Source organism: Sarcophilus harrisii, chromosome 3, assembly GCF_902635505.1.
Source record: "Sarcophilus harrisii chromosome 3, mSarHar1.11, whole genome shotgun sequence".
NCBI classification, from domain to species: Eukaryota; Metazoa; Chordata; class Mammalia; order Dasyuromorphia; family Dasyuridae; genus Sarcophilus; species Sarcophilus harrisii.
The window spans coordinates 11,231,016-11,251,784 of NC_045428.1; the positions used below are offsets into that span (position 1 = coordinate 11,231,016).

The 20,769-nt window shown below is 37.5% G+C and overlaps 1 long non-coding RNA gene across 2 annotated transcripts in view; it reads left to right on the forward strand.

Moving 5' to 3' along the window:
* The window catches only part of LOC116422182, a 125,099-nt gene extending 108,157 nt beyond the window's left edge, over window positions 1–16,942 (forward strand). Inside the window, exons 7-9 of one of the 2 annotated variants that reach the window (XR_004232730.1) lie at window positions 1,684–1,766; window positions 6,818–6,960; window positions 15,695–16,942. This is a non-coding gene — a long non-coding RNA (uncharacterized LOC116422182). The remainder of the gene's footprint in view (window positions 1–1,683; window positions 1,767–6,817; window positions 6,961–15,694) is intronic. The other variant, XR_004232731.1, reaches the window with a different exon arrangement.
* The last annotated feature ends 3,827 nt before the right edge of the window (window positions 16,943–20,769 follow it).

Below are 20,769 nucleotides of genomic sequence, written 5' to 3' on the forward strand. Positions count from 1 at the left end.
ACTGAGTCAGATCGAGGTTAGGTACCTTATCTAGCATCACATACTTGCTAAGTGTCTGAAGCTGGATTTGAACTCTGTTTTTCTGGATGCTAAATTCGAGGCTCTATTCACTGTATCACCTACATGCTTCTATTTTGTTATTCAGGTTTGTAAAGATAGCTCTACATGACCTTTAATTAAAATTAGAGGAAATTTGGTTTAGTTGGGAAAGTGTTGAATCTGGCATTAAAAAAATCAACCAAAGAATAAGTATCTACACAGACTGTGTACTAGACACCTGATAAAAGTACATAGGGAGAAATAATTTGTACTCATGAGATTTATATTTTAATATCAGCCTTTATTATTTTGCTTTATAATATTTTAACCAGAAAGAGGGATATTGTCAAAATGGCATACATAATGCAGTCAAATAGAGGTTAGTCAGAATAGTGTATAAGTGGAACATTTATGATGGAGAAGTGTGTCAAATAAATATCTGAAAAGCAAAGTACAAATGTACCTTCTTCCAAAGATGTAGCACTTTGGAGACAGTATCTAGGGCAAGTGGAGAAGATGCTCACTGTTAAATGTGAGATTGAATCTGCTGTAATTTAATCTGGAAATCAATGCAGTTGTCAGTCAGGCTGAGTGGAATATTTCTTCTGTCTGTTTTTGAACGCTACACTAACCAGATATTGCTTCTATAGTCAAATGTTCCCATTACCTCATACTTCAACAGAACATAGGCAATAAACTTAGTTGGACCTTTCTTTCTCATTGAAACATTCCCTTTTGCTTATTCAAATATAGCCCAAATGAAACAGAACATTATTTAGTTGTTTTCCATTAGTTTCTTCCAACATTTATGTAAGGAAAAACAAACAGATAAACAACATAAAGACATTAAAAAACCCATAAGATTTTTATCTTTTATTTATCATTTTATATCATTATATCAAAATATATCATTTTAAATGAAGTGTGCTCACAGGAGTTGAGTCATCAATGATATTGCGTGCCCTTTTCAGGGACACTTTTTTCTTTTCTTTTTAAATAATATTTATTTTTTCCCAAATTACATATAAAAGGTTTAACATTCTTTTCTTAAAAAAAAAAGTTTTGAGTTCCTAACTTTATCCTTCTCCCTGAGATAGCAAGCTATCTGATATGGGTTTCACATGTATAATTATGAAAAAATTTATTATATTATTCATTTTATGAAAGAAAGGAGGGAAGGAGAAAGGAAGTAAGGGTGGGAAGGAGGAAGAGAAAGAGGGAAAGAAGTAAAAGCAAGGAGAAAAGATTATTTTGTTCTGTATTTTGATGCTATCAATTTTTTCTCTGGAGGAGGGATAGAATTTTTTTCATCATGAGTCCTTTGTATCATCATAATGCTAAGAAGAGCCAAGTCATTAATAGTTGTTCATCTTAGTGTTGCTGCATGTATAAGGTTCTCTTGGTTTTGCTCACTTCAGTTTGCATTAGTTCATGTAAATCTTTCCAGATTTTTATGAAATTATCTTGTTGGTCTGTTATTATAGAACAATAATATTTCAGGGAGATTTTTAAAACACTTCTTATCCAGAAAGATATAGATTAGTTTTTTTTAAAGGATACATATTTGTTAGATCAGTTTATCCTAAATGCTTGTCAACAGTAGATTTTCACATATCTGTTGATTTGAACTACTTTTCTTTTCAGACCGCATGATATAAGAAGAGGCGTGACTCTAGCATCAGAGAATCTGTGTTTAAATTCTGCTTCTGATATCTTTGTGATCTTGGGTAAGTCAATCACCATTTATCAGTAGCCATCTCTTTGCCAGGAATTGTGTCTAGGAACAAAGTGGTTTCAAACACAAAGAATGAAATAATCTCTACTTCCAAGGAACTCATTTAAATTCCCTGGAACTCAAATTTCCTCATCTGCAAAATGTGGAGAAAGGAATCAGATAGTATCTTGGGTACTATCCAGCACTAGTATATAATCCAATGGATTGTCATACCAAATGTATTCTTGTGATGAGGAGAGGAGTTATCTGATTCCCACCATGAAAATGGAGAGCAAATGTATCTCTGAGTTCCTTTCTGATATGGGTTCCATGGATATTTTATCTAGAATTCACTACAACATGGAATATTTTCAATTGGAGAGTACAAAACTTTTCTTCTGTACAGACCTTGATGTCTTTCCAAAAAAATTATCTTTATATTATGTCTTTTTAGTCTAAACTGATGGCAAAGTTTGAGCTCTGCTCCATGTGGATAGTAAGATCTATCTGAATAAAAATGAGCATATATCTCTAAAGAATCATGAGTAGATGAGAATATGTTTAAGGACTTGAGTAATGCTACATCTATGCAAATGGATTTGTTAAGCATATTAAAGGTATTTTTGGAAATTTCCCACACTGGTTTGATAGTGGATCGTTTTGATGTATAATTTCTTCAGGAAAATCAGTTATAGTTTATGCAGTAAATAATTCTATTGTAGCTATAATTTTATGTAGTATACATAAAAATGTATACATTTTTTATCAAACTTCACCAAGGAGTTTATCTCCTTCCATCAAAAGGGGACCTTTCCCAATGCTTTGTACATAGTAGACACTCAGATATTTCATTTCATATTTTATTTATAAAATAATTTGAAGAGGGAAATGATATCTGTAAAAATCTGACTGAAATCTATAAATTGGTTTTATTTATCTATAATATATAGATAAAAATCACTGAAATACAGGTAACTCCTGCCTGTTGGGCTCTCAAAGGCCTCCCCAACGGGCTAGTGATTTAAGTAGAAAGACTTTCTAGAATTTCCCCTGTTCATAATCCTTCCTCCTGGAATCCAGAGTTCCAATCTCTTCTTCCTTTGCTTTGACCTCTCCCAGGTCATAGCATTTTTTGTTGAAAGAGCTTCAGCATGTTATAAGCCATGGATTTCTAAGAGTCACGTTATTGAATGACTGAACAACAACAAAATATACCTCATTGTTTGCCTGTTGTCTTCTGCATTAGGAGTAGGGGGCTGGAACCATGTTTTTCTCTTTGTATTCTTAGCACAGTGCCTGGTATGCAGTAGGTGCCTAATAAATGCTTGGCTACTCTCAGAAATAGTCAGAACTACTGTACCCTACTCACAAAGAAGTTGTAAGGAAAGTTCCTGGCAAACCTTCAAGTGCCATCTAAAAGTGTACCCGAAAAAGATGAGTGTTAAGGTAGAAAAAGTTCTGGTGCTGAGGTCAGGAGACCCGAGTTCAAATTCTCCCTTTCCTTCTCCCTGTCTCAGTAACCTTGGACAAGTCAGTTTCTCTCATTTTTGGATGAAGCCTTTCCTTATCTCCCAATTTCTAGTGCCCTCTCTCCTACCTTACTGTGCATTTAATTGCTTTTCATTTGCATTGCAGATTTATTTATTCTGCAGATGCTGATACATGCATTGGATATGTCCTCTGTTTGAATGTAAGGTCCTTGAAAGTGGGAACCTTTCCAGGCTTTCCCTCTGTTCCCTCCTGCACCTAGAACACTGCCTGGTACATACAGGTCCTTAATATGTGCTTGTTGAGTGATTGGATTAACCTTTCTGGATCTCATCAGTAAAATGAGGAGATTGGACTCTTGCCTCTAAGATCCCTTCCAACAAGTCAAGCATTGCTTAATCACTTTTACTCTGTGCCAAGTACTGTGCTGTGAGTTGAGGATATATAGACAACCTGATAACACACCCTGATCTCAAATATATCCCAATAGAATAGGGGACGTAACAATTTACAAACAAGAGACCCAGAGGGAATAAATAGGGGGCCAATTCGGAGAGAAAGCACTAAGATTTAGGAGAGCCCGCAAAGGCTTCTTGCAGAAGGTGTAACTTACTGAGACCTGAAGGAAGTAAGAGGCAGAGACTGCAAGGGAGGGATTTCCAGGCCTGGAAGACAGCCAGTGAACAGGAAGAGTTAGGAGGTGGAGTGCCCAGTGTCAGAGCAAAGAGTCACTAGTGTCACTAGATTGCGTGGAAGGGGAGTGAGGTGCAAGAAGGTTGGAAAGGTAAAAAGGGGCCAGATTGTGGAGGCCTTTGAGAGCCCAATACTGGATTTGCTATTGGCTCTTTCTAAATCTTAAAGTCTTATTTGGGGAGCAGCTAGGTGGCACAGTGGATAGAGCACCAGCACTGAAGTCAGGAGGATCTGAGTTCAAATGTGGTCTCAGACACTTAACACTTCCTAGCTGTGTGACCTTGGGCAAGTCACTTAACTCCAATTGCCTTAGCAAAAATTAAAATTAAAAAGTCTTATTTGTAAGTCTCTTCTGCCCATACTTAAAAGTGATCCATGGTCTGTTTCCAACCTCCTTTTCTTTGCAGAGTAGAACAGAGGATACTGGTTTTTTTGTTATTAAGGTATTTTGTTTTTCAATTACTTTCATTTCTGAATTAATTCTTTCCCCTGTTACCAAGCCATCCCTTGAATGAAGGATTCATAGGAATAAAAAGACCTTAGAGGAAGGACAAGGAGCCTCAGTCTCCTTAGTTTGTTTTAACAATTGAGGGAATTGAGACCTTCCTCTGGGATAAAAGAGAGAGGAATGATTTACCTCCCAAGGTGCTCTTTTTTTCAAAATGAAATGACACATGCATTTTGCTTTGTACATTTCCAACTTGCCTTTAAAATCTCATTTCACATTTTCCCCCTTTGCTCTCTAATCAAACTGTCGCCCCATCTTATGCTTCATATTTTTGCCTCTTACATTTGTGATTTCTTTGACCCATAATCACGTTTTGTGTCTGCAAAGCCACTTCCTTCACTTCTCTCTCTCCTCCGAAACTCAAATTTTAACTTCTCCCAGAAGCTTCCCAAGATCCCCCAGTTCAGGAGATTGATCGTTCTCAGTTAGGTTTTCTCCTCTCTGATATTATCATTGAAATCACTCACCTCCTGCCATAGCTCCTTCTCCAATGTCACTTCCTTGAAAGCCATGGGATATAGTGGCTTTTTGCCTCAATCCCAATACTGTCCATTGTTTTAGGTCCTTAAAAGATGCTTGTCCAGGTAATGAGATTGGAAGACCCAAAACCCAAGCCTTCGGGCTCTTTTCTCCTTTCCCCACCCTCCCACTGCTCTTCTCATTCCCTCTGGGCTCAAAGAAGCTCTAAATCCCAATTTAGAGATCAGAGGGATTCAACCCCTCTAAGACTAAAACCTAGAACTCTTTAGTAGCTTAAGGAAACTTGGGACTCAGGGGTTTTAGATGACTTTCAACAATATTATGGCTTAAATGGGTTTTTGTGGGCTATTTGGGACAAATGCTTTCCAACATCCAAATGACTGGCATGAAAATATAATCCATTTATTGGAAGACAACCAGTATTTCTGAAGAAAGCCTTGGAGAATTGTCAGAAACATATGGAATACTGTATTGGTTGATTTCTCCCCCTTTTCAAAATTAATTTCTCTCATCTGAAATCATTCTGGTAAGCTAATTTTCATCTTTTTTTCCCCCTTTCCCATCTGTCATGAGTCATACCTTAGCTATCTCTGATGCAGAGATTCTTCACTTTTGTGTCATAGGCTCCTGGGCAGTCAGTTTGGTGAAAACTCATAGCCTCCTTCTCAGAATCATGATTTTAATTGGAAAAAAAAAAAAAAAGCCTAAATTACAAAGGGAACCAATTCCATGGCGTTAGCAAAATATTTTGCAAAGTAAGTCCATAGATTCTGGCTAAAGAAGTCCTGTTCCAATGGAATCCTTTCTTTCTATGACTTTTTTTTCCACATCATTTCAGTCTCTTCTCTACCTTTGCTTCCTTCCTTCACTTTAGTAAATGTTTCACCTTTTGAAATCCAACTTGATTCTTATGATCATTCTACTAAATTTGAAAATCACTTATGTATCTCTCTGGGTCTGCTCCCTGCCCATGTACTCATGTATTTGGTGGGAGGCGGGGATACAAAGACCGAACAATTTGTGACTCTCGTGTTCTGAGGTTCTTTTAGGGGAGGGGTAGAATACACATAAACCTAGATTATTAAAGACCAAGTAAGTGTATTTGTCTGGAGATATCTGGAAAAGCCTTGGGTAAAAGCACACCCAAGGAGGAAGCTCAGGAGATTGTATTAATCAACACCAAAGAGGACCTATAGACCACCATGAGGAAAATCCGAGTTTCTCTGGCCGTACAGGAGGGAACAGCTAGAGAGCAGCCCGATAACAATCTGATGGGGAGGACAAGGAAAGGTAAAAAAGCTCCATAGTGGAGAGCTTTCACAATCAGGCTGAGGGATTTGTACTTTACCTGAGAGAAACAATAAGGAGCCCATGATTCTTTTTCTGGTTTAAGAACTAATCACCATCTCTTTTGATTTATTTCTGCTGAATTGGGTCTTTTCTAAAGACCTCATCCTGAGCCTTTATCAGTTAAGCAACCCTATAAGTTCCAATGGGAAGGACCTAAACACTATTCCCCAGTTGGAAAAGCCTGCTGTCTGTCCCCCTAGCTTTCTTGTCTGCCAGTCACAGGGTTGATTCATATTAGAGCACCACACAGTCCCAGACCTTTCTCACTTGCTCTCAAGAGGAGCCTTTAAAGATGAGTTTTGCCTTGTGTCAAATATTTGAAGCAAATGTAGGGGTTCTTGTATTTTTATGCTGCTCAGTTGGAAGTGCGACAGTAATAATGTGATCTGGTTGAGGTCAATATATGGTCATTCTCTGCAGAACCCATTTTGGGGTAAAAATATTCCTCTCTTTTTGTTGTAATACAATTTTTCATAAGCTTGTCCCTGGCTGTCCTGGTATAGTTTGATTTAGATTGCCGTTTTCCATGTATGTTTTCCACTCAGGCGGTCTGTTCTACCACAGACTTCTCAGAGGGCAGGCGAGAATCAAGTAAAACTTCTTGGGGCAGGGGCCCAGCAGCACAGTGCCCATGGAAATTCTTATAATCAGTGATTACAGGAGTGAGCACAAGAAACTCAGCTTTCAGGTGAGGCCCTTTGAGGCTTTGTGTTCTTATGATTCACAGATGCTGCAAAACAAGAATAGTTTTATTTGAAGCTTCCTAAAGCTCTGTCTTTGGTGGTGAATGAATGGTGAAGCCTGTGAAATTCCCTGAGAAAAGATGATGTTTATGAAATGGCAACTTCCAAATGAACTATTATTGATATGTGTATATATTGTATATTATTATTATATAACATATTTTAAAACAAGGGTGATTGAATATGGCTATGTTTCAACAATGGCCCAATCTGGATACCTGATGAAGCTGACTATTAATTTGATTTGGTTTTTAAATCTCAGAAATGATTAAAACCTTTAACAGAAATAACTGTGAGCTTGTTAAGCCCCATGTCAGAAATAGCAAGTCTTTTTCAATAATTCTCACCATTTATTGGTTCATGTTTTCCCATCTGCCACCAATGAGGAACTCTAAATGAACTTTCATGGGACAGTCAGAAGAATATTGATTCTAGACCTGGATTCAAAGTGTCTGCATCCTTCAGGAAAGCATTCAGCTTCCTTGTGCCTGAGTTTCTTCATCTCTAACATTTATTAAGTACTTACTATTTTCTAATTGTTTTAGTAAGTGTTGAGAATAAGATAAAGTGCAGGACCTGGACTAGGAAGACCAGAGTTCCAATACTGCCTTAGACAATTAATGATTCTGTAATTTTTAGACAAATCATTCTTGTGAGTCAGAGAGGACTCCGTTTCCTCATATGTAAAAATGGGAACAACACCTACTTTCCTGGACTGTTGTACAGATAAAATAGGATATTTGTAAAATGTTTTGCAATCTTTAAGGCAATATACTGATGTTTGCTTTCTATTAAACATTATTGTCTCTACTTTCAAGGAACTTATGTCTAATACAAGGGACACAGCATATGAAAACTATGTATAGATAAGATGATTACTGGAGAAAGTGGAGATTTTCTCAGAGAAAAAGCAATAAGATTTATAAATGAGACAGGGGCTCGCGCTTTCTCTCTCTCTCTCTCTCACACACACACACACACACACACACACACACACACATTGCACAAAGTGGAAAGTTAGTTTACTCTAGAATAAAGCTAAACAGACCTGGAGGCAAAGATCAAGGAGGCAGTTCCTGGTATGGGAACTGCAAGATGAATTGTCAGGAGGAGGGGTTGTTGTGAGGAACAGCAAAGAGACCACTGTCACTGTATCTCAGACTTCTTGATAAAGACTTATTAGAAGATTATGGAAATGTAAGAAGGGGCTGGGTTAGGAAGGGCTTTGAAAGCCAAACCCAGAGTTTTCTGTTTGATCCTGAAGGTGATAAGGAGCCACTGGAGATTCCCGAGTAGTGAATATGTGTGGGTGTATGGGGATATGTGTGAAAGAGAGGAGGAGAAAGTAAAATCTGCTTTCAAGAGAGATCATTTCAATAGTTAGATCCAGAGTGAATTAAAATGGGGAGAACCATGTGGCAGCCAGACCCATGGAACCTATGGCAGTAATCCTGAGGTGAGGTGATGAGGACCTAAATCAGGGCAGTAGCAGTGTTAGCAATAAGAATGGAGTGCATGGAAGAGATATAAATGATAGGACTTGGCAGCTAATTTTATATAGGAGTGAGAAAAAGTAACGAGTCAGGGATGACATCTAGTTTCTGAGCCTTGGTAACTGGTAAGATGGCAGCACTCTCAGGAATCACCCAAAAATTGTACAGAGAGTAAGGTTTAGGGGACAATTTGGAGAAGAGGAGAGATAATGATTTTACTTTTGTACATATAAAATGTAAGATTCTATGAGATAGACAGTTCACGTCGTCCAATGGGCATTTGGAACCATGAAGGGCAAAAGAGAGCCGGAATAATTGGCATCATTTGCATAAAAATAATGATTGAATTCATAGGAGTTGAGCTCACCAAATGAAATATTAAATATGGATAAGATCAGGAGACCCAGGACAGAACCTATGTGGATTCGTGCATTTTGCAAGAATGACCTAAATTCTAATCCAGTAGAGGCTCCTGAGAATGAGCAGTCACTTAGGAGGAGAACCAGGAAAATTCAGTATCCAAAAAACCTGAAGAGAAGCGACTCTCAGGGGGAAGAGGGTGATTGGTAGTGTCAATGACTACAGGAAAGTTCAGAAGGAAAAATGAGAAAGCAAGTATAGATGTTGATGAATTCCTCAAGAGATTTAGCCAGGAAAGGGAGAAGAGAGAGAGAATGATGGATAGACAGGCTTTAATTAATCACATTAATTTATTTATTTTTAGTATGAGAAAGATTTGTAAATGCTTCTATTGAGGTCAATAAAGAAGCATTCAAGTGCCTGATGTGCGTCAGGCACTGTGCTAAGCACTGGAGGTACAAAAAGAGACAAAAGGAGTCCCTGCCTTCATGGAGCTTACAATCTTAAGAGGAGAAAACAAGCAAACAAATAATATGCAAAAATGGAAAACAATTTTAAAAGGGGAAGGCAATAGAATCGAAAGAGTTGAAAAAGGCTCATTGTACTTTATTTTAAAGGAAGTCAGATAAACCAGTAGTCAGTGATAAGGAGGGAGAGCATTCCAACAAGCCAGAAAAAATGCCCAGGGTGGAGAGATGGAATGCCTTGTTTAAGAGATGAAGTATCTTGTTCCTGAGATAGCAGGAGGCCAGTGGAGCTGTATCAAAGAATACACAGACAGGAGTAGGCTGTGATAAGACTAGAGATGTAGGATTTTGTATTTGATCATGGAGGCAAGATGATTGAGTAGTTCAACTTCCCCTTCAAAAGAAAAAAAAAAATATATATATATATATATATATACACCTAATTTTTTTGTGATCGTGGAAGCAGAAAAACAGAGAATAGATAGTGAAAGATCGTCTGCTCTATCTTCACTCTCATTAATCTGCAATCTGCTGGAGAAGATGAGATAAATTGGGATCACTCCTGCACATAGAGAGATTTGCCTTGTCATGGAGAAAGGCCATCTCCTCATACTACAGGGACTCCCAATGGCCTTTTTAAAAGACTTTTTTTCCATTTATTTATTTTTATTGATCTATGAGGCAAGGATATTAGCTGACACAATAGAGGAAGGAGGAGTCTTGGGAGATTGAAAAGAGATGACACTGTCTGGAAAAGTCACTCTGGTGAGTAGTGAATTGGTTAGGGAGACATACAAGGATTGCCTTATGTCAGTGAGTGCCCACTTGAGATTGCAGATAGAAACTTGTGAAGTCTTAGCTTACCTCCTTCACTTCTCTCTGACCTGTATGTTGTGAGCTAAATCCCTTAGAGAGAGTGTTCATTATAGAACCCATCAGCACTGAAAAAGAGCTGGGGTTGAGTTCCAGAGGTTCACAGTCTGGAACTCTTCTTCCTAACTTCTAGAGAAATGATCTAGGAGCTGTGGCTCATACATGCATCATGAACACAAGTGTAATTCAAGTCTGTTCTGACTTCCTTGCTTGAGGTCTAGAGCCATTATATTTTTCTTTCTCAGTGTTTTCCAGCATTTTCCAAGCCTTTATTAAGTATTTATACAATGCAAGCCAGAAGTCTTTCTTCTCCATCAAAAAAGTATTTGTGAATTCTAGTGATGAAGATAGTAGATCATGTTTTCTGAATCTGATTTTTGCTTTCTGTTTTTTTTAATGTCCCTTACTTAATCTGTCTCTATTGTCTTTATTTTTAATAGTTTTCTTTTTCTAAGAGGGTTTTTTCCTTCAAATGGATTTTGTGTTCATACATCACAAACAGATATTTTTCTACTTACAAGATCTTTCTTCTCCATCAAAAAAATATTTGTGAATTCTAGTGGTGGGATAGTGTTCTGAATTTCAGAAAATTTCAAATCAATTCTAGTGATGAAGATCGGTTTTCTGAATTTCAGCTTTTTGCTTTCTGTTTTTTTTTTTTTCACGTCCCTTACTCTGTCTCTATTGTCTTTCCTTTTTTCCAAGAGGGCTTTCTTCCTTCAAGTGGATTTTGTGTTCACACATCATAAAAAGATATTTTTGTACTTAAAAATTACATGTGATAAAAATAACAGATTAATTGAAGAATATTCCCAATACTTATAACAGTTCTTGAACCATTCTTGAATTACTTCTGCTTTTAAAGTTTTAAAGATACTTTTTTTTTGGGGGGGGGGTCAGCTTATTATATATACTTAACGTAAATGAATGACTCTATAACAAACACACTATAGTACTTATAATCTCAATACCATGATAGTCTTACTTCAAGTTGAAATGCTTCACCTCTACATGGAGCAAGAAGTCTCATGGCACAACGTTGGTTTCTCCCATTTAACTGTTATCATCAGCCATTTTCTTGACATCACATATGTTCTGTCTTGCATTTCCATCATTTCCCTGGAAACTGTATTCAAATCAATACTAATGTTGCTTCTGGAAAGAGTTCAGCAGTTCATTGCCTACTGTGACTCTGCTCGCTTGCTCTCTGAATTCTCAGCCCTAACCATCCTCCTCTCTCCACCCCTGACCTGGATGGCCTCCCTCTATTCCCACACAAAACTCACGAAGCCTGGAATCGTTTTGGTTTTGTGATTTTATGCTCTCTGCTTAGCAAGGTGTGTAGTCCACAGTATGTAAAATTGCACTTGGAAATTTCCACCATTCATTGTGACTCAAGAGCCAACTGAGGGATATAGTGGCAGACTGCAACCTTGTTCAGCTATCACAAAAGCAGATTTAAACTTATTTGCATGTACAATACTGAATTAGAAATGCCCGATTCCAGGGTCCAAAGACCTTATGGCCAACCGTATTTCTAGGGGACTGATCCCTTCCCCCCTCCACTTGGCAGACAGTGAGGAACTCAGTATGCAGAATGAAACAGGTATTTTGGAGTCAAGCCCATGGTGGAAATTTGTTTTTGTGGAATACGCCTATTTGTTACAAAGGTGTTTTTCCCCCTCCTTCTATCAGGAGTGGGTCAAATAATGGAGAGAAAATAGATTTTTTCTTAATTTAAAAAAAAATTAAATAAAAAAGAAAGAATAGCAACACTGCGTTCATTATTAGTTGAAGTTAGTTTGTTGTGTTAGTCTCACATTTGTTGACTTTAATTTGTGCTTTGTTTTCATTGAAAAATTGGGTTTCTTTATGTGGGAGGTGTGCTGGAAAAATTGTCATTTGGATATTTCTTCTCCTTCCTCCTGCTTAGAAGGCTAATTTTTTTTTTAATCTTAAGCAGGATATGCTCCATAGTTTGGAACATGTAACTGCACAGGAAAAGTCAGAGATAAGCTTCCAGAATTAGGAAGTGGCTGCATCATGGAGGCAGAATGTTATATAATTGCCCCAATTGTGCTCTGTCGTTTTTTGGAAGAGAACAAAAGACTGAATTAGAATAACTAGGAAGGAAAATTATTCAGAAAAGACACAGAAGGACAATTAGAGAAGAGATAATCTTATCCTGTGCCTTCCAATCTAGAACTATTCTGATATCTCACCAAGGGTGAATAGGCTCAGTATTCTTGAAAGTTATAAAAAGGATGTAGAAAAAAAATCTAGAAAGGGGCAACTAGGTGGAGCAGTGGATAGAGCACCAGCCCTGAAGTCAGGACCGTTTGAGTTCAAATCTGGTCTCAGACACTTAACACGTCCTAGCTGTGTGACCCTGGGCAAGTCACTTAATTCCAATTGCCTCAGGGGGAAAAAAATCTATAGAAAGGATGTAGAAGTGCTGTCAACTCTTGCCAAGACCGCAACCTTGTTCAGCCATCACAAAAGCAGATTTAAATTTATTTGAATGTACAATACTGAATTAGAAATGCTCAGGGTCCAAAGACCTTCTGACCAACCATGATTCCAGGGGACTGATAGAGCCATAAAGTAGTGAGTACTCCTCAGGCAAGACAATATGGAGCCATTGAGCTCAATTCCCAAAGCCTCATCTGCTAGGATTGACCACTAGCTGAAGCCACTTTTTCAGCCACAAGGAATCCTGGGAGGCACATGCTAAGAAATGGAGACACTGTGCTTCACATTGGTGCAAGGTGAATCCCCCAATATGGGGTCCTGCATCCTGGAAGTGTCTTTGTATGCCCTCAGAGCAGAGCAAGTGGGTAGATTTCACAAGCTGGATGTGTTTTTTCAGCAACAAATAGGCTGTCACGACATGGCAGTCTTGTGCAACTGATCAGTAAATCGAGGATTTAAGAGAAGATTCCAATTGTTGGCAGCATACAAATGTTAGACTCAACCTACCAAGAGTCGTATTTCCATAGCTTTTCTAAACTTTAAGGTTTAGAAAGTGTTTTCTTTACCACAAACCTCAGGGAATATTAAGACAGATATTAAACAGGTCCTGCTTTCAAATCACTTCCAATCTCCTCAAGGAGACAACATATCCACAGATCAATTAGAGATGGTTTTCTTTGGAAGCTGGAACATCCTATGTGGAAAGTTAGAAGAGATCCCTCTCCCATTTTTCAGAGAAAGAAACAGGCTGGGAGAGCTGAAGATTAGACACATACACAGAGTTAGGATTTTATCCCAGGTCCCCCAAAATGCTAGATCATAAGATCTTCTAAAACTGCATTTTAATGACATCAGATTTGAAGGAGCACTTTCCTAATCTTACTAGAGCTAGAGGTGAGCTTAATAATAATAATCATAAATGCATGACATTTCTTGAAATTCTGTTTTACACTAAATATTCTAAGGGACTTTTTTTTCTGTATATAAACACAATCCTTCAGTTTTCCCTCTTGGTGAATTCCCAGCCCTTCAAGGTCGGTCATACCAGTCTTATTTTATTTTTATTTTTGATACACAGAATGGTGACACTGCCCAGCTGGTAGCTGTCTGAGCAAACACAGGAAGCTGGCCATGCTGACTACAAGGCCAAAGGCCTTGCCACCCATGTATTTAGCTTATTGGCTGTTTGTGGACACATGAGCGCACCTGCCCTGTGCCCTCTGCAGATCTTGCCATTTCACCATATATTACCTCTCTCTCTCCCATGCCAACTGTGGCTGTAAACACTCTGTTAAAATGTTTTCCTTCCCCCAAATACAGGAGCGACTCCTTCCTGGCATATATGTCAGCAGACCCTCCTTTGTTTCCAGGAGAGTTTGTGAGTCACTAAGAATCCATTCTTTCTGAAAGACTGACATGACAAGCCTAAGTCATGGCTTTGGGTGTCATCTCATTAGGATACAACCCAGGAAAGTTCATAAATGGACACATTTATTTGAAATCTGTCTTTAAAAGTCATAAAATCAGAGTTTTCTGTTCTTAACTTCCCAACTTGGATATTCCTTCAAATTTTAACATGGGGCTTTCATTTCTTATGATGTCATTATGTGATTTATTGCTTAGGATACACATGAAACAAAGACCCAAATTAAACAGTCTCTACACTAAAGAAACATTCAGTTAGAGAAGGCCAGATGCAATGCTTCCACTGTGCTGACTTTTCTTTGAGATACCCACCTACATTTGGGGATCATTTAGACTGGTGAATCCTTTGTTTTTACATACTTTGCCTCCTCCCATTCATCTCATCATGGCTTGGTTTGGCGTTCTGACTTCCCCTTTACATCACAGATTGGACCATATCCCAGATATATCTGAAATCCCTCTGCTCGTTGATCCAAATTGCCATCATAAAAAATGAATGATACAGCGAGAGAGTTTATTAATTAAAATTGGGGTGTATATTTCACCTTTCTACTTAGAACGGGGAAGACTTTACCTCTAAAAGTATGTTGTCTGACAAAAACTGTGAGTTTTACTCTATTTGTTAAAGATGATCCCAGCATGAAGATGAAACATCCCTAAATGAAATCGCAGAAAGGGGATATTAAACAGAAAATAAATAGAATGAAAGAGTATGTCACACATATTTTAGAATGGTATTAAGCTTAAATAGTTCAGCTTAAAATTACCCTAAGACTTTTGGGACATTCTATATAATATATTCCACTTGATTTGAGCTATAAGGAATATATTGAAGGAAAAGTAAGTTTTGTAATCGATCAATCACCAACAAATATTAATTAAGCACCTCCTTTGTTTTTCCTAGTAACTGGAAATACAAAGCAAAAAATGAAACAAGCTTTGCCCTTAGAGTGTTTACATTATATAGATGGGGACAACTTGTATATAAATAAGGTCATACAAAATAAAACTAGGTGTTTTTATTGAAGGGAAATGAATCTAACAATCTGCAATGACTCATTGGACCTTTAAAACAGCAAAGGAAGGGAGTAGTGGTTTTTTTTTTTTTTTTTTGATTGTTTTACAATTTTTTTTCATTTCTGGGTACTTCCTACCCTTTCGTTCTTCTTCAACACTTAACCCTTGTACCAAAGAAAAATACCATACTGGTAATAATCATTGTCATTGTCATCAAAATCATGGTCATAGTTTTTATATAATTCTTTAAAGTTTGCAAAACACTTTTCAAATGACTCATCTATCCCTAGTATCAAAAGGAATAATGCCTGTAAAGTTTTTTGAAAGCCTTAAAGAAAATGTTCCATTCCCATAATGCCCCATTTCTACCTAGAAGAGGGGAGTACGTTAAGTTATATCTTCTATAAAGTCAAAATTGAATTTTGAAATAATTCAAACCCTAGATTACATGAATGGATTATTTTTCAGAAAACTTCGTTTATTAACTGTTCAATAATTTGGAAGAGGTTGATGGTTGATAATACATTTGTTAAACTTATATCAGTTTCTTTTATATGCTTTCTTTCAATCAGAATATCCAAAAAGCTACTGGTTGCTAGATGAACTTTTAAGATTACGTAAGAAGAAGGTCCCTGAAATTAGACTCTTGGCTATGATGACTCACTGAAGTGTATCTCACTGGAGACATGTAAATTGATCATTATCCTTCACCTTACACAATCTGGCTTTCTCTGGGATGTCTACTGTCTCTATGGCAACATTCTCATATATAAGAAGGAGGAGGTAAGAGGAGAGCAGCTCCTGGCAGCAACTGGAAAGTCCTGCTCCTCACTGCTATGGAAACCAAGATACAGGACAGAAGAGGAGCTACGGCCAAATAGAAATGTTTTTAAATTTATGGATAGGAGTTCAACTGTCAGACTGCTCAGATATTTAAAAGGAAAACACCTAGGAAATTCTGACTCTCTGAGATTTACTCATGTTATCATGGTAATGATCAAATAGAGAAGAAAATGAGACTGAAAAGGAAGTCCTTGCAAATGCTGGTGTCATCCAAACTCCCCAAGGATGCGTCTCTTAGTAGTCTGTGATCATTATGGGCAATGGGGAGGAAGTACCAAGACATTGGGAAATATACGAGCTAGAAAAGGGTCGGGATGGGCATTATATATATTTCAGGAAAGAGGAAGGAGCTGGCATATGAGATATTTCAAGAAGAATAGAAACAATTTAACAGGGTAACACTGGCAAGATAGGATTGAGAGAGAACATAGGCACCAGATCACCCTACCTATATTTTCCTTCTTTTCTCTAAACCTCCCAATTTTACAATATGGAGGAATCTCTCCCCAAAAGATCTCTTCCTCTATTCAATTAAGATTCTCAGAGTTGCCTGAAGCTCAGAGAGATTAATAGTCTGGCTCATAATTACACAGTTACCAAGTATTTTAACTCAGGTCTTCCTGAATCCAGGTACAGCCGTCTCTCCCTCCTATCTGGCTCCTTAGAATGGTATAAACCGAAGACTCTATGATGATAATTGAGATTTATATAGTCCTTCAAAAAATTGTAACATTCTCTTTTATTCAAACAGAAAAATCCTTAAATTATAAATTCCAACTTTTTCTTTTTTTCTCCTGTTCCTTTATTTCCCTTGAGAACCCAAGCAATTTTATATCAATTATACACAAGAAGTTATGCAAACAATATGTCCATATGAGCCATGTTGCTGAGAAAAGCAAGAAATATAAAGAAAATGAAACCATCTACTTCAATCTGCATCTTGGATCTCTCTCTGGATATGGATGGAATTTTTTCCCTCATGAGTCCTTTGGAATTGTCTTGGACCTCTGTATTGCTGAGAACAATTAAGTCTTTTACAATTGATCATCTCACAATCTTGTTGTTACTGTGTATAATGTTCCCCTGGTTCTGTTCACTTCACTTTGCATCAGTTCATGTAAGTCTTTCTAGCTTTTCTCAATCCATCTTCCTTGATCTTCCTTCCTTCCTTCCTTCCTTCCTTCCTTCCTTCTTCTCTCTTTCTCTTTTCTCTCTCTTCCTTTTCTCTCTCTCTCTCTCTCTCTCCTCCCCCCCCCCTTTTTTTTTTCTGAGGCAATTGGGGTTAAGGGTCACCCAGCTAGAAAGTGTTAAGTATCTGAGGTCATTTGAACTCAGGTCTTCCTGACTTCAGGGCTGGTGCTCTAGCCACTACCCCAACTAGATACCCTATTCTCATCATTTCTTGAAGCATAATAATAATCCATTATGATGTTTATATAGTATTTAAAGAGCTTAAAAAGCTTTTAAGGAGCTTTGTAAATTTCATCTCATTTTGTCTTCACAAAAGTATAGGAGATAGTTGCTAAGATGAGGAAACTGAACTAGGCAGAGATTAAGTGTCTTACCCAAGAGTCACACAGTTCCTAAATCACTGAGGCTGGATTCTAACTTGTCTTCCTGACTTCCAAGTCCAAGAATATCTACTGTCCAATTTTCTCTCAGATCTAAATGATATAAATGTTGACGTGATGACTCTTACAATTTCGCAATGAAAGCACCAAGCTAAAAATATTCGCCCCATCCCTCAGCTATGCAGATGGCAGGTCAAATGTTGCTAGTTCAGTCAGTTTCAAATAGTTATGAAAACAAACACTGGCCACTGATAGGCCCTGGGCCTCCAAGAAATCAGGCTCAGGAGACCATGTGGCTCTAAAATATTAGAACTATATTCATTCTATTTTCAATTCTATCTGTTTGAGGGAAAATCTGATATCTTGAGTTCTGATTAATCACAGAATAGGGAACCCGAGTCTTGAGGAGGAAAGTGTCATCCCCAAAATCTCACATTTCCTGGGTGCCAAAATCCAAAGCATGCTACAGTAGAAAGTCGGAGAACCAGAATTCGAATCCCAGTCCTGATTTCTATGTAATTTGAGTCACATCCCTTCATTTATGTAGACTTCTTTTTCCTCATCTGTAAAAAAAAAAAACATTGCTGTAAAATGAAAAGGATTGCCAGTGGTACCTCTCCTTTAGCTTGAAATGTTCTATGCTCCTCAGACCCTGAAACCAAGGTTCTTTCCGTAACTAGAAAGGGACATTTCTGCTTGCAGAGTGTTGGGTAACTTGTGGTTTGTTCAGTTTGGGTTGAAGTTTGCTGATGAAGTAGTTTCAAAGAATGCAGGTGATTAGGTAGATTAAGGTAAAACTTGGGTGTGGACAAAACAAAATGTGGAGGCAAAAAAAAGTCATGCTTTTTTCAAACATTTTTTGGAAAGCAAGCCATGTGGACACTCCCTTTAAAGGACCTGCAGTTTAATAAAGGATATTGGTTGCTTGCAAAAGCTCCCTGTTTCCCCCCCATCAAAAGCTAGTGAAAAGACCATTGTTTGAAATAGAAGTTATTGCTTCCATTTGATTTTATTAGTTTTGGTTAAGTGCTTATTATAGGCTAGGCACTGAGTTAGGCACTATAGGCCAGGCCCTGGGCTAGGCCCTGGATAGAGGTTCTTATTTCTGAAGCCATGAAATCATTTTTAAAAATGGTAATTATATTTTAATATAACTAACTTCCTTTGGATTTTCAAATCTTATTCTGAGAAGGGGTCTTTTGACTTTCCCAGATGGCCAAAGGGATCCACTATTTCCCAAAACATTATTAGTCATATGGAGATTAAAATCTATATTAAGTTTCTGCTTTCAAGAAACATCAGTTCTCAAGGGAGAAAGAACATATAAGTGTGTATACAGTTTTGCTCTTGGAAACTGCACGAGACTAAATTTTTATTTCCATACAAAGTATCTTAGAATATTCAGAAGCTGTTGATAAAGCCATTCAAATGTGGCTTCATTGTGTCCATCTCACAAACTTGTGCTGTGTATTATAACAAAATTATAGCAGAGATTTATGTAACATTTAAAGCCTTGCCTAATGTTTTACCTTGGAGTCTCTCAGCAATCCTGTGGTTTAGGCTTTAGAATTCCATGTTCGAGGTCAAAAAATTGAGGCTAAAAGAAATTATTTATCTTATCTATTTGTGTGACACTAAAAATGTTAGAGTAGTAGGATGTGAACTCAGTTGTTTCTAAGCCCAACGCTATCCATTATACAATCCTGTCTTGATAAAAGTTAAGGACTGAACACTATGAGAACTGATGCGAACCTTTCTATAGCATTTGAAGATTTACAAAAACCTTTATAAATATTATCTCACTTTATCCTCAATAATCTGGGAGCTTAGGTGTTATTATCATCCCTATTTTAGAAATGAGGTAACTAAAAAAGGAATTTAAGTGACTAGCTTGAGGTCACACAGTTAGTGTCTGATATTGGACTGAGTTTTTCTGATTCCTTTCTAGCCTCCTAGGTAATGTGCTCTCAGTTGCTAATGGTAGGGGGAGAGGGAGCCATGTTTTTCCTTTGGATGCCCTTCCTCTCCAATAATTATGAATTTTGAATGACTTGTAAATATAGGTCAGAAAATAAAAGAAAAAAAAAAGATCTTTACATAAGTAGAGTTGATCTTTAGATCACCATAGCAAAAAATCCATATCATCTAAGATAATGTACTTTTAAATCTGAGTATATTTTAATGGGATGGCAGCACATAAGTAGATTAGCATATCATATAGGATATGCACAAATATAGACAAGATTCTATGCTTTCTTTAGTTAGGAAATAAAAAAATTCTAGGGAGTCAACATTTGGCTACAGAAAAAATAAGTTTCACATATATAAAGAGAAGGAAGGGGGAAAGATATGAGAGCAGATTGTCTCAGCAATAGGCCTAGGGGTTTTTGTGAACTGTTATTGCACTATAAGTCATCAAAGAAATCCAGTGTCCAAGGAAACTCATTCAATGCCCAGCTACATTGGAAAAAGCCCATATTCCAGGCATAAGGAGGTAATGGTTTGTATTTTCCCTAGTCACACCACTTCTGAAATATGTGTTGACATGTAGGTACAATAGCTTAGGGAGACCATTGATAAATTGGAGAAGCAGGCCAGCAACCATGATTGGGAACTCTGAAAATATATGATTCTTTGTCTGTAGCTAGGATAGAAGAAAGAATTTGGGAAGGAAGCCAGAAAAATGCATTTTGAAAGTGAGGAGGGAAATCCCAGGGCAGGAAGATTGCTGAAGGCTGTGAACACAGTGTAGCAAAAATGGAAAAAACTCTGCTCCATCTGAGCCACCCAGTGGGCTATCTTAGTGGAAAGTAACGTTAGAGGCTTTAAAAAAAAATCCCACTGACCTGGGATCCATTGGAAATGAACGGAGATTTATTAAAAACTAAACTAGTCCTGAGAAGGATCCAATTATTGTCCCATTGAAAAAGAGCCATATCATGTTTGGGGATCTCCTTTCTCAGGAGCTGATCTAGCCAATCAGGAATTGATTATTTATCTAAGTTCTGAAACAGAGTCTCCCATGATCCATCAGGTTTCAGTTTATTAGGCATAAGGATTCCTAAACACTTCCAATAATTCATAGGGGAATGAACAATAGTCAGAAAAGTTCCAGATTGCATCTTGATCCAGATCCACATCTCTAAGATGCTGAAATTCTAGCTAGAAAAAAAAAAGAACTCCAGGCAAATGCTTCCATTTTTTTTAGAAGGCAGTGGTTGTGACTACAAAAG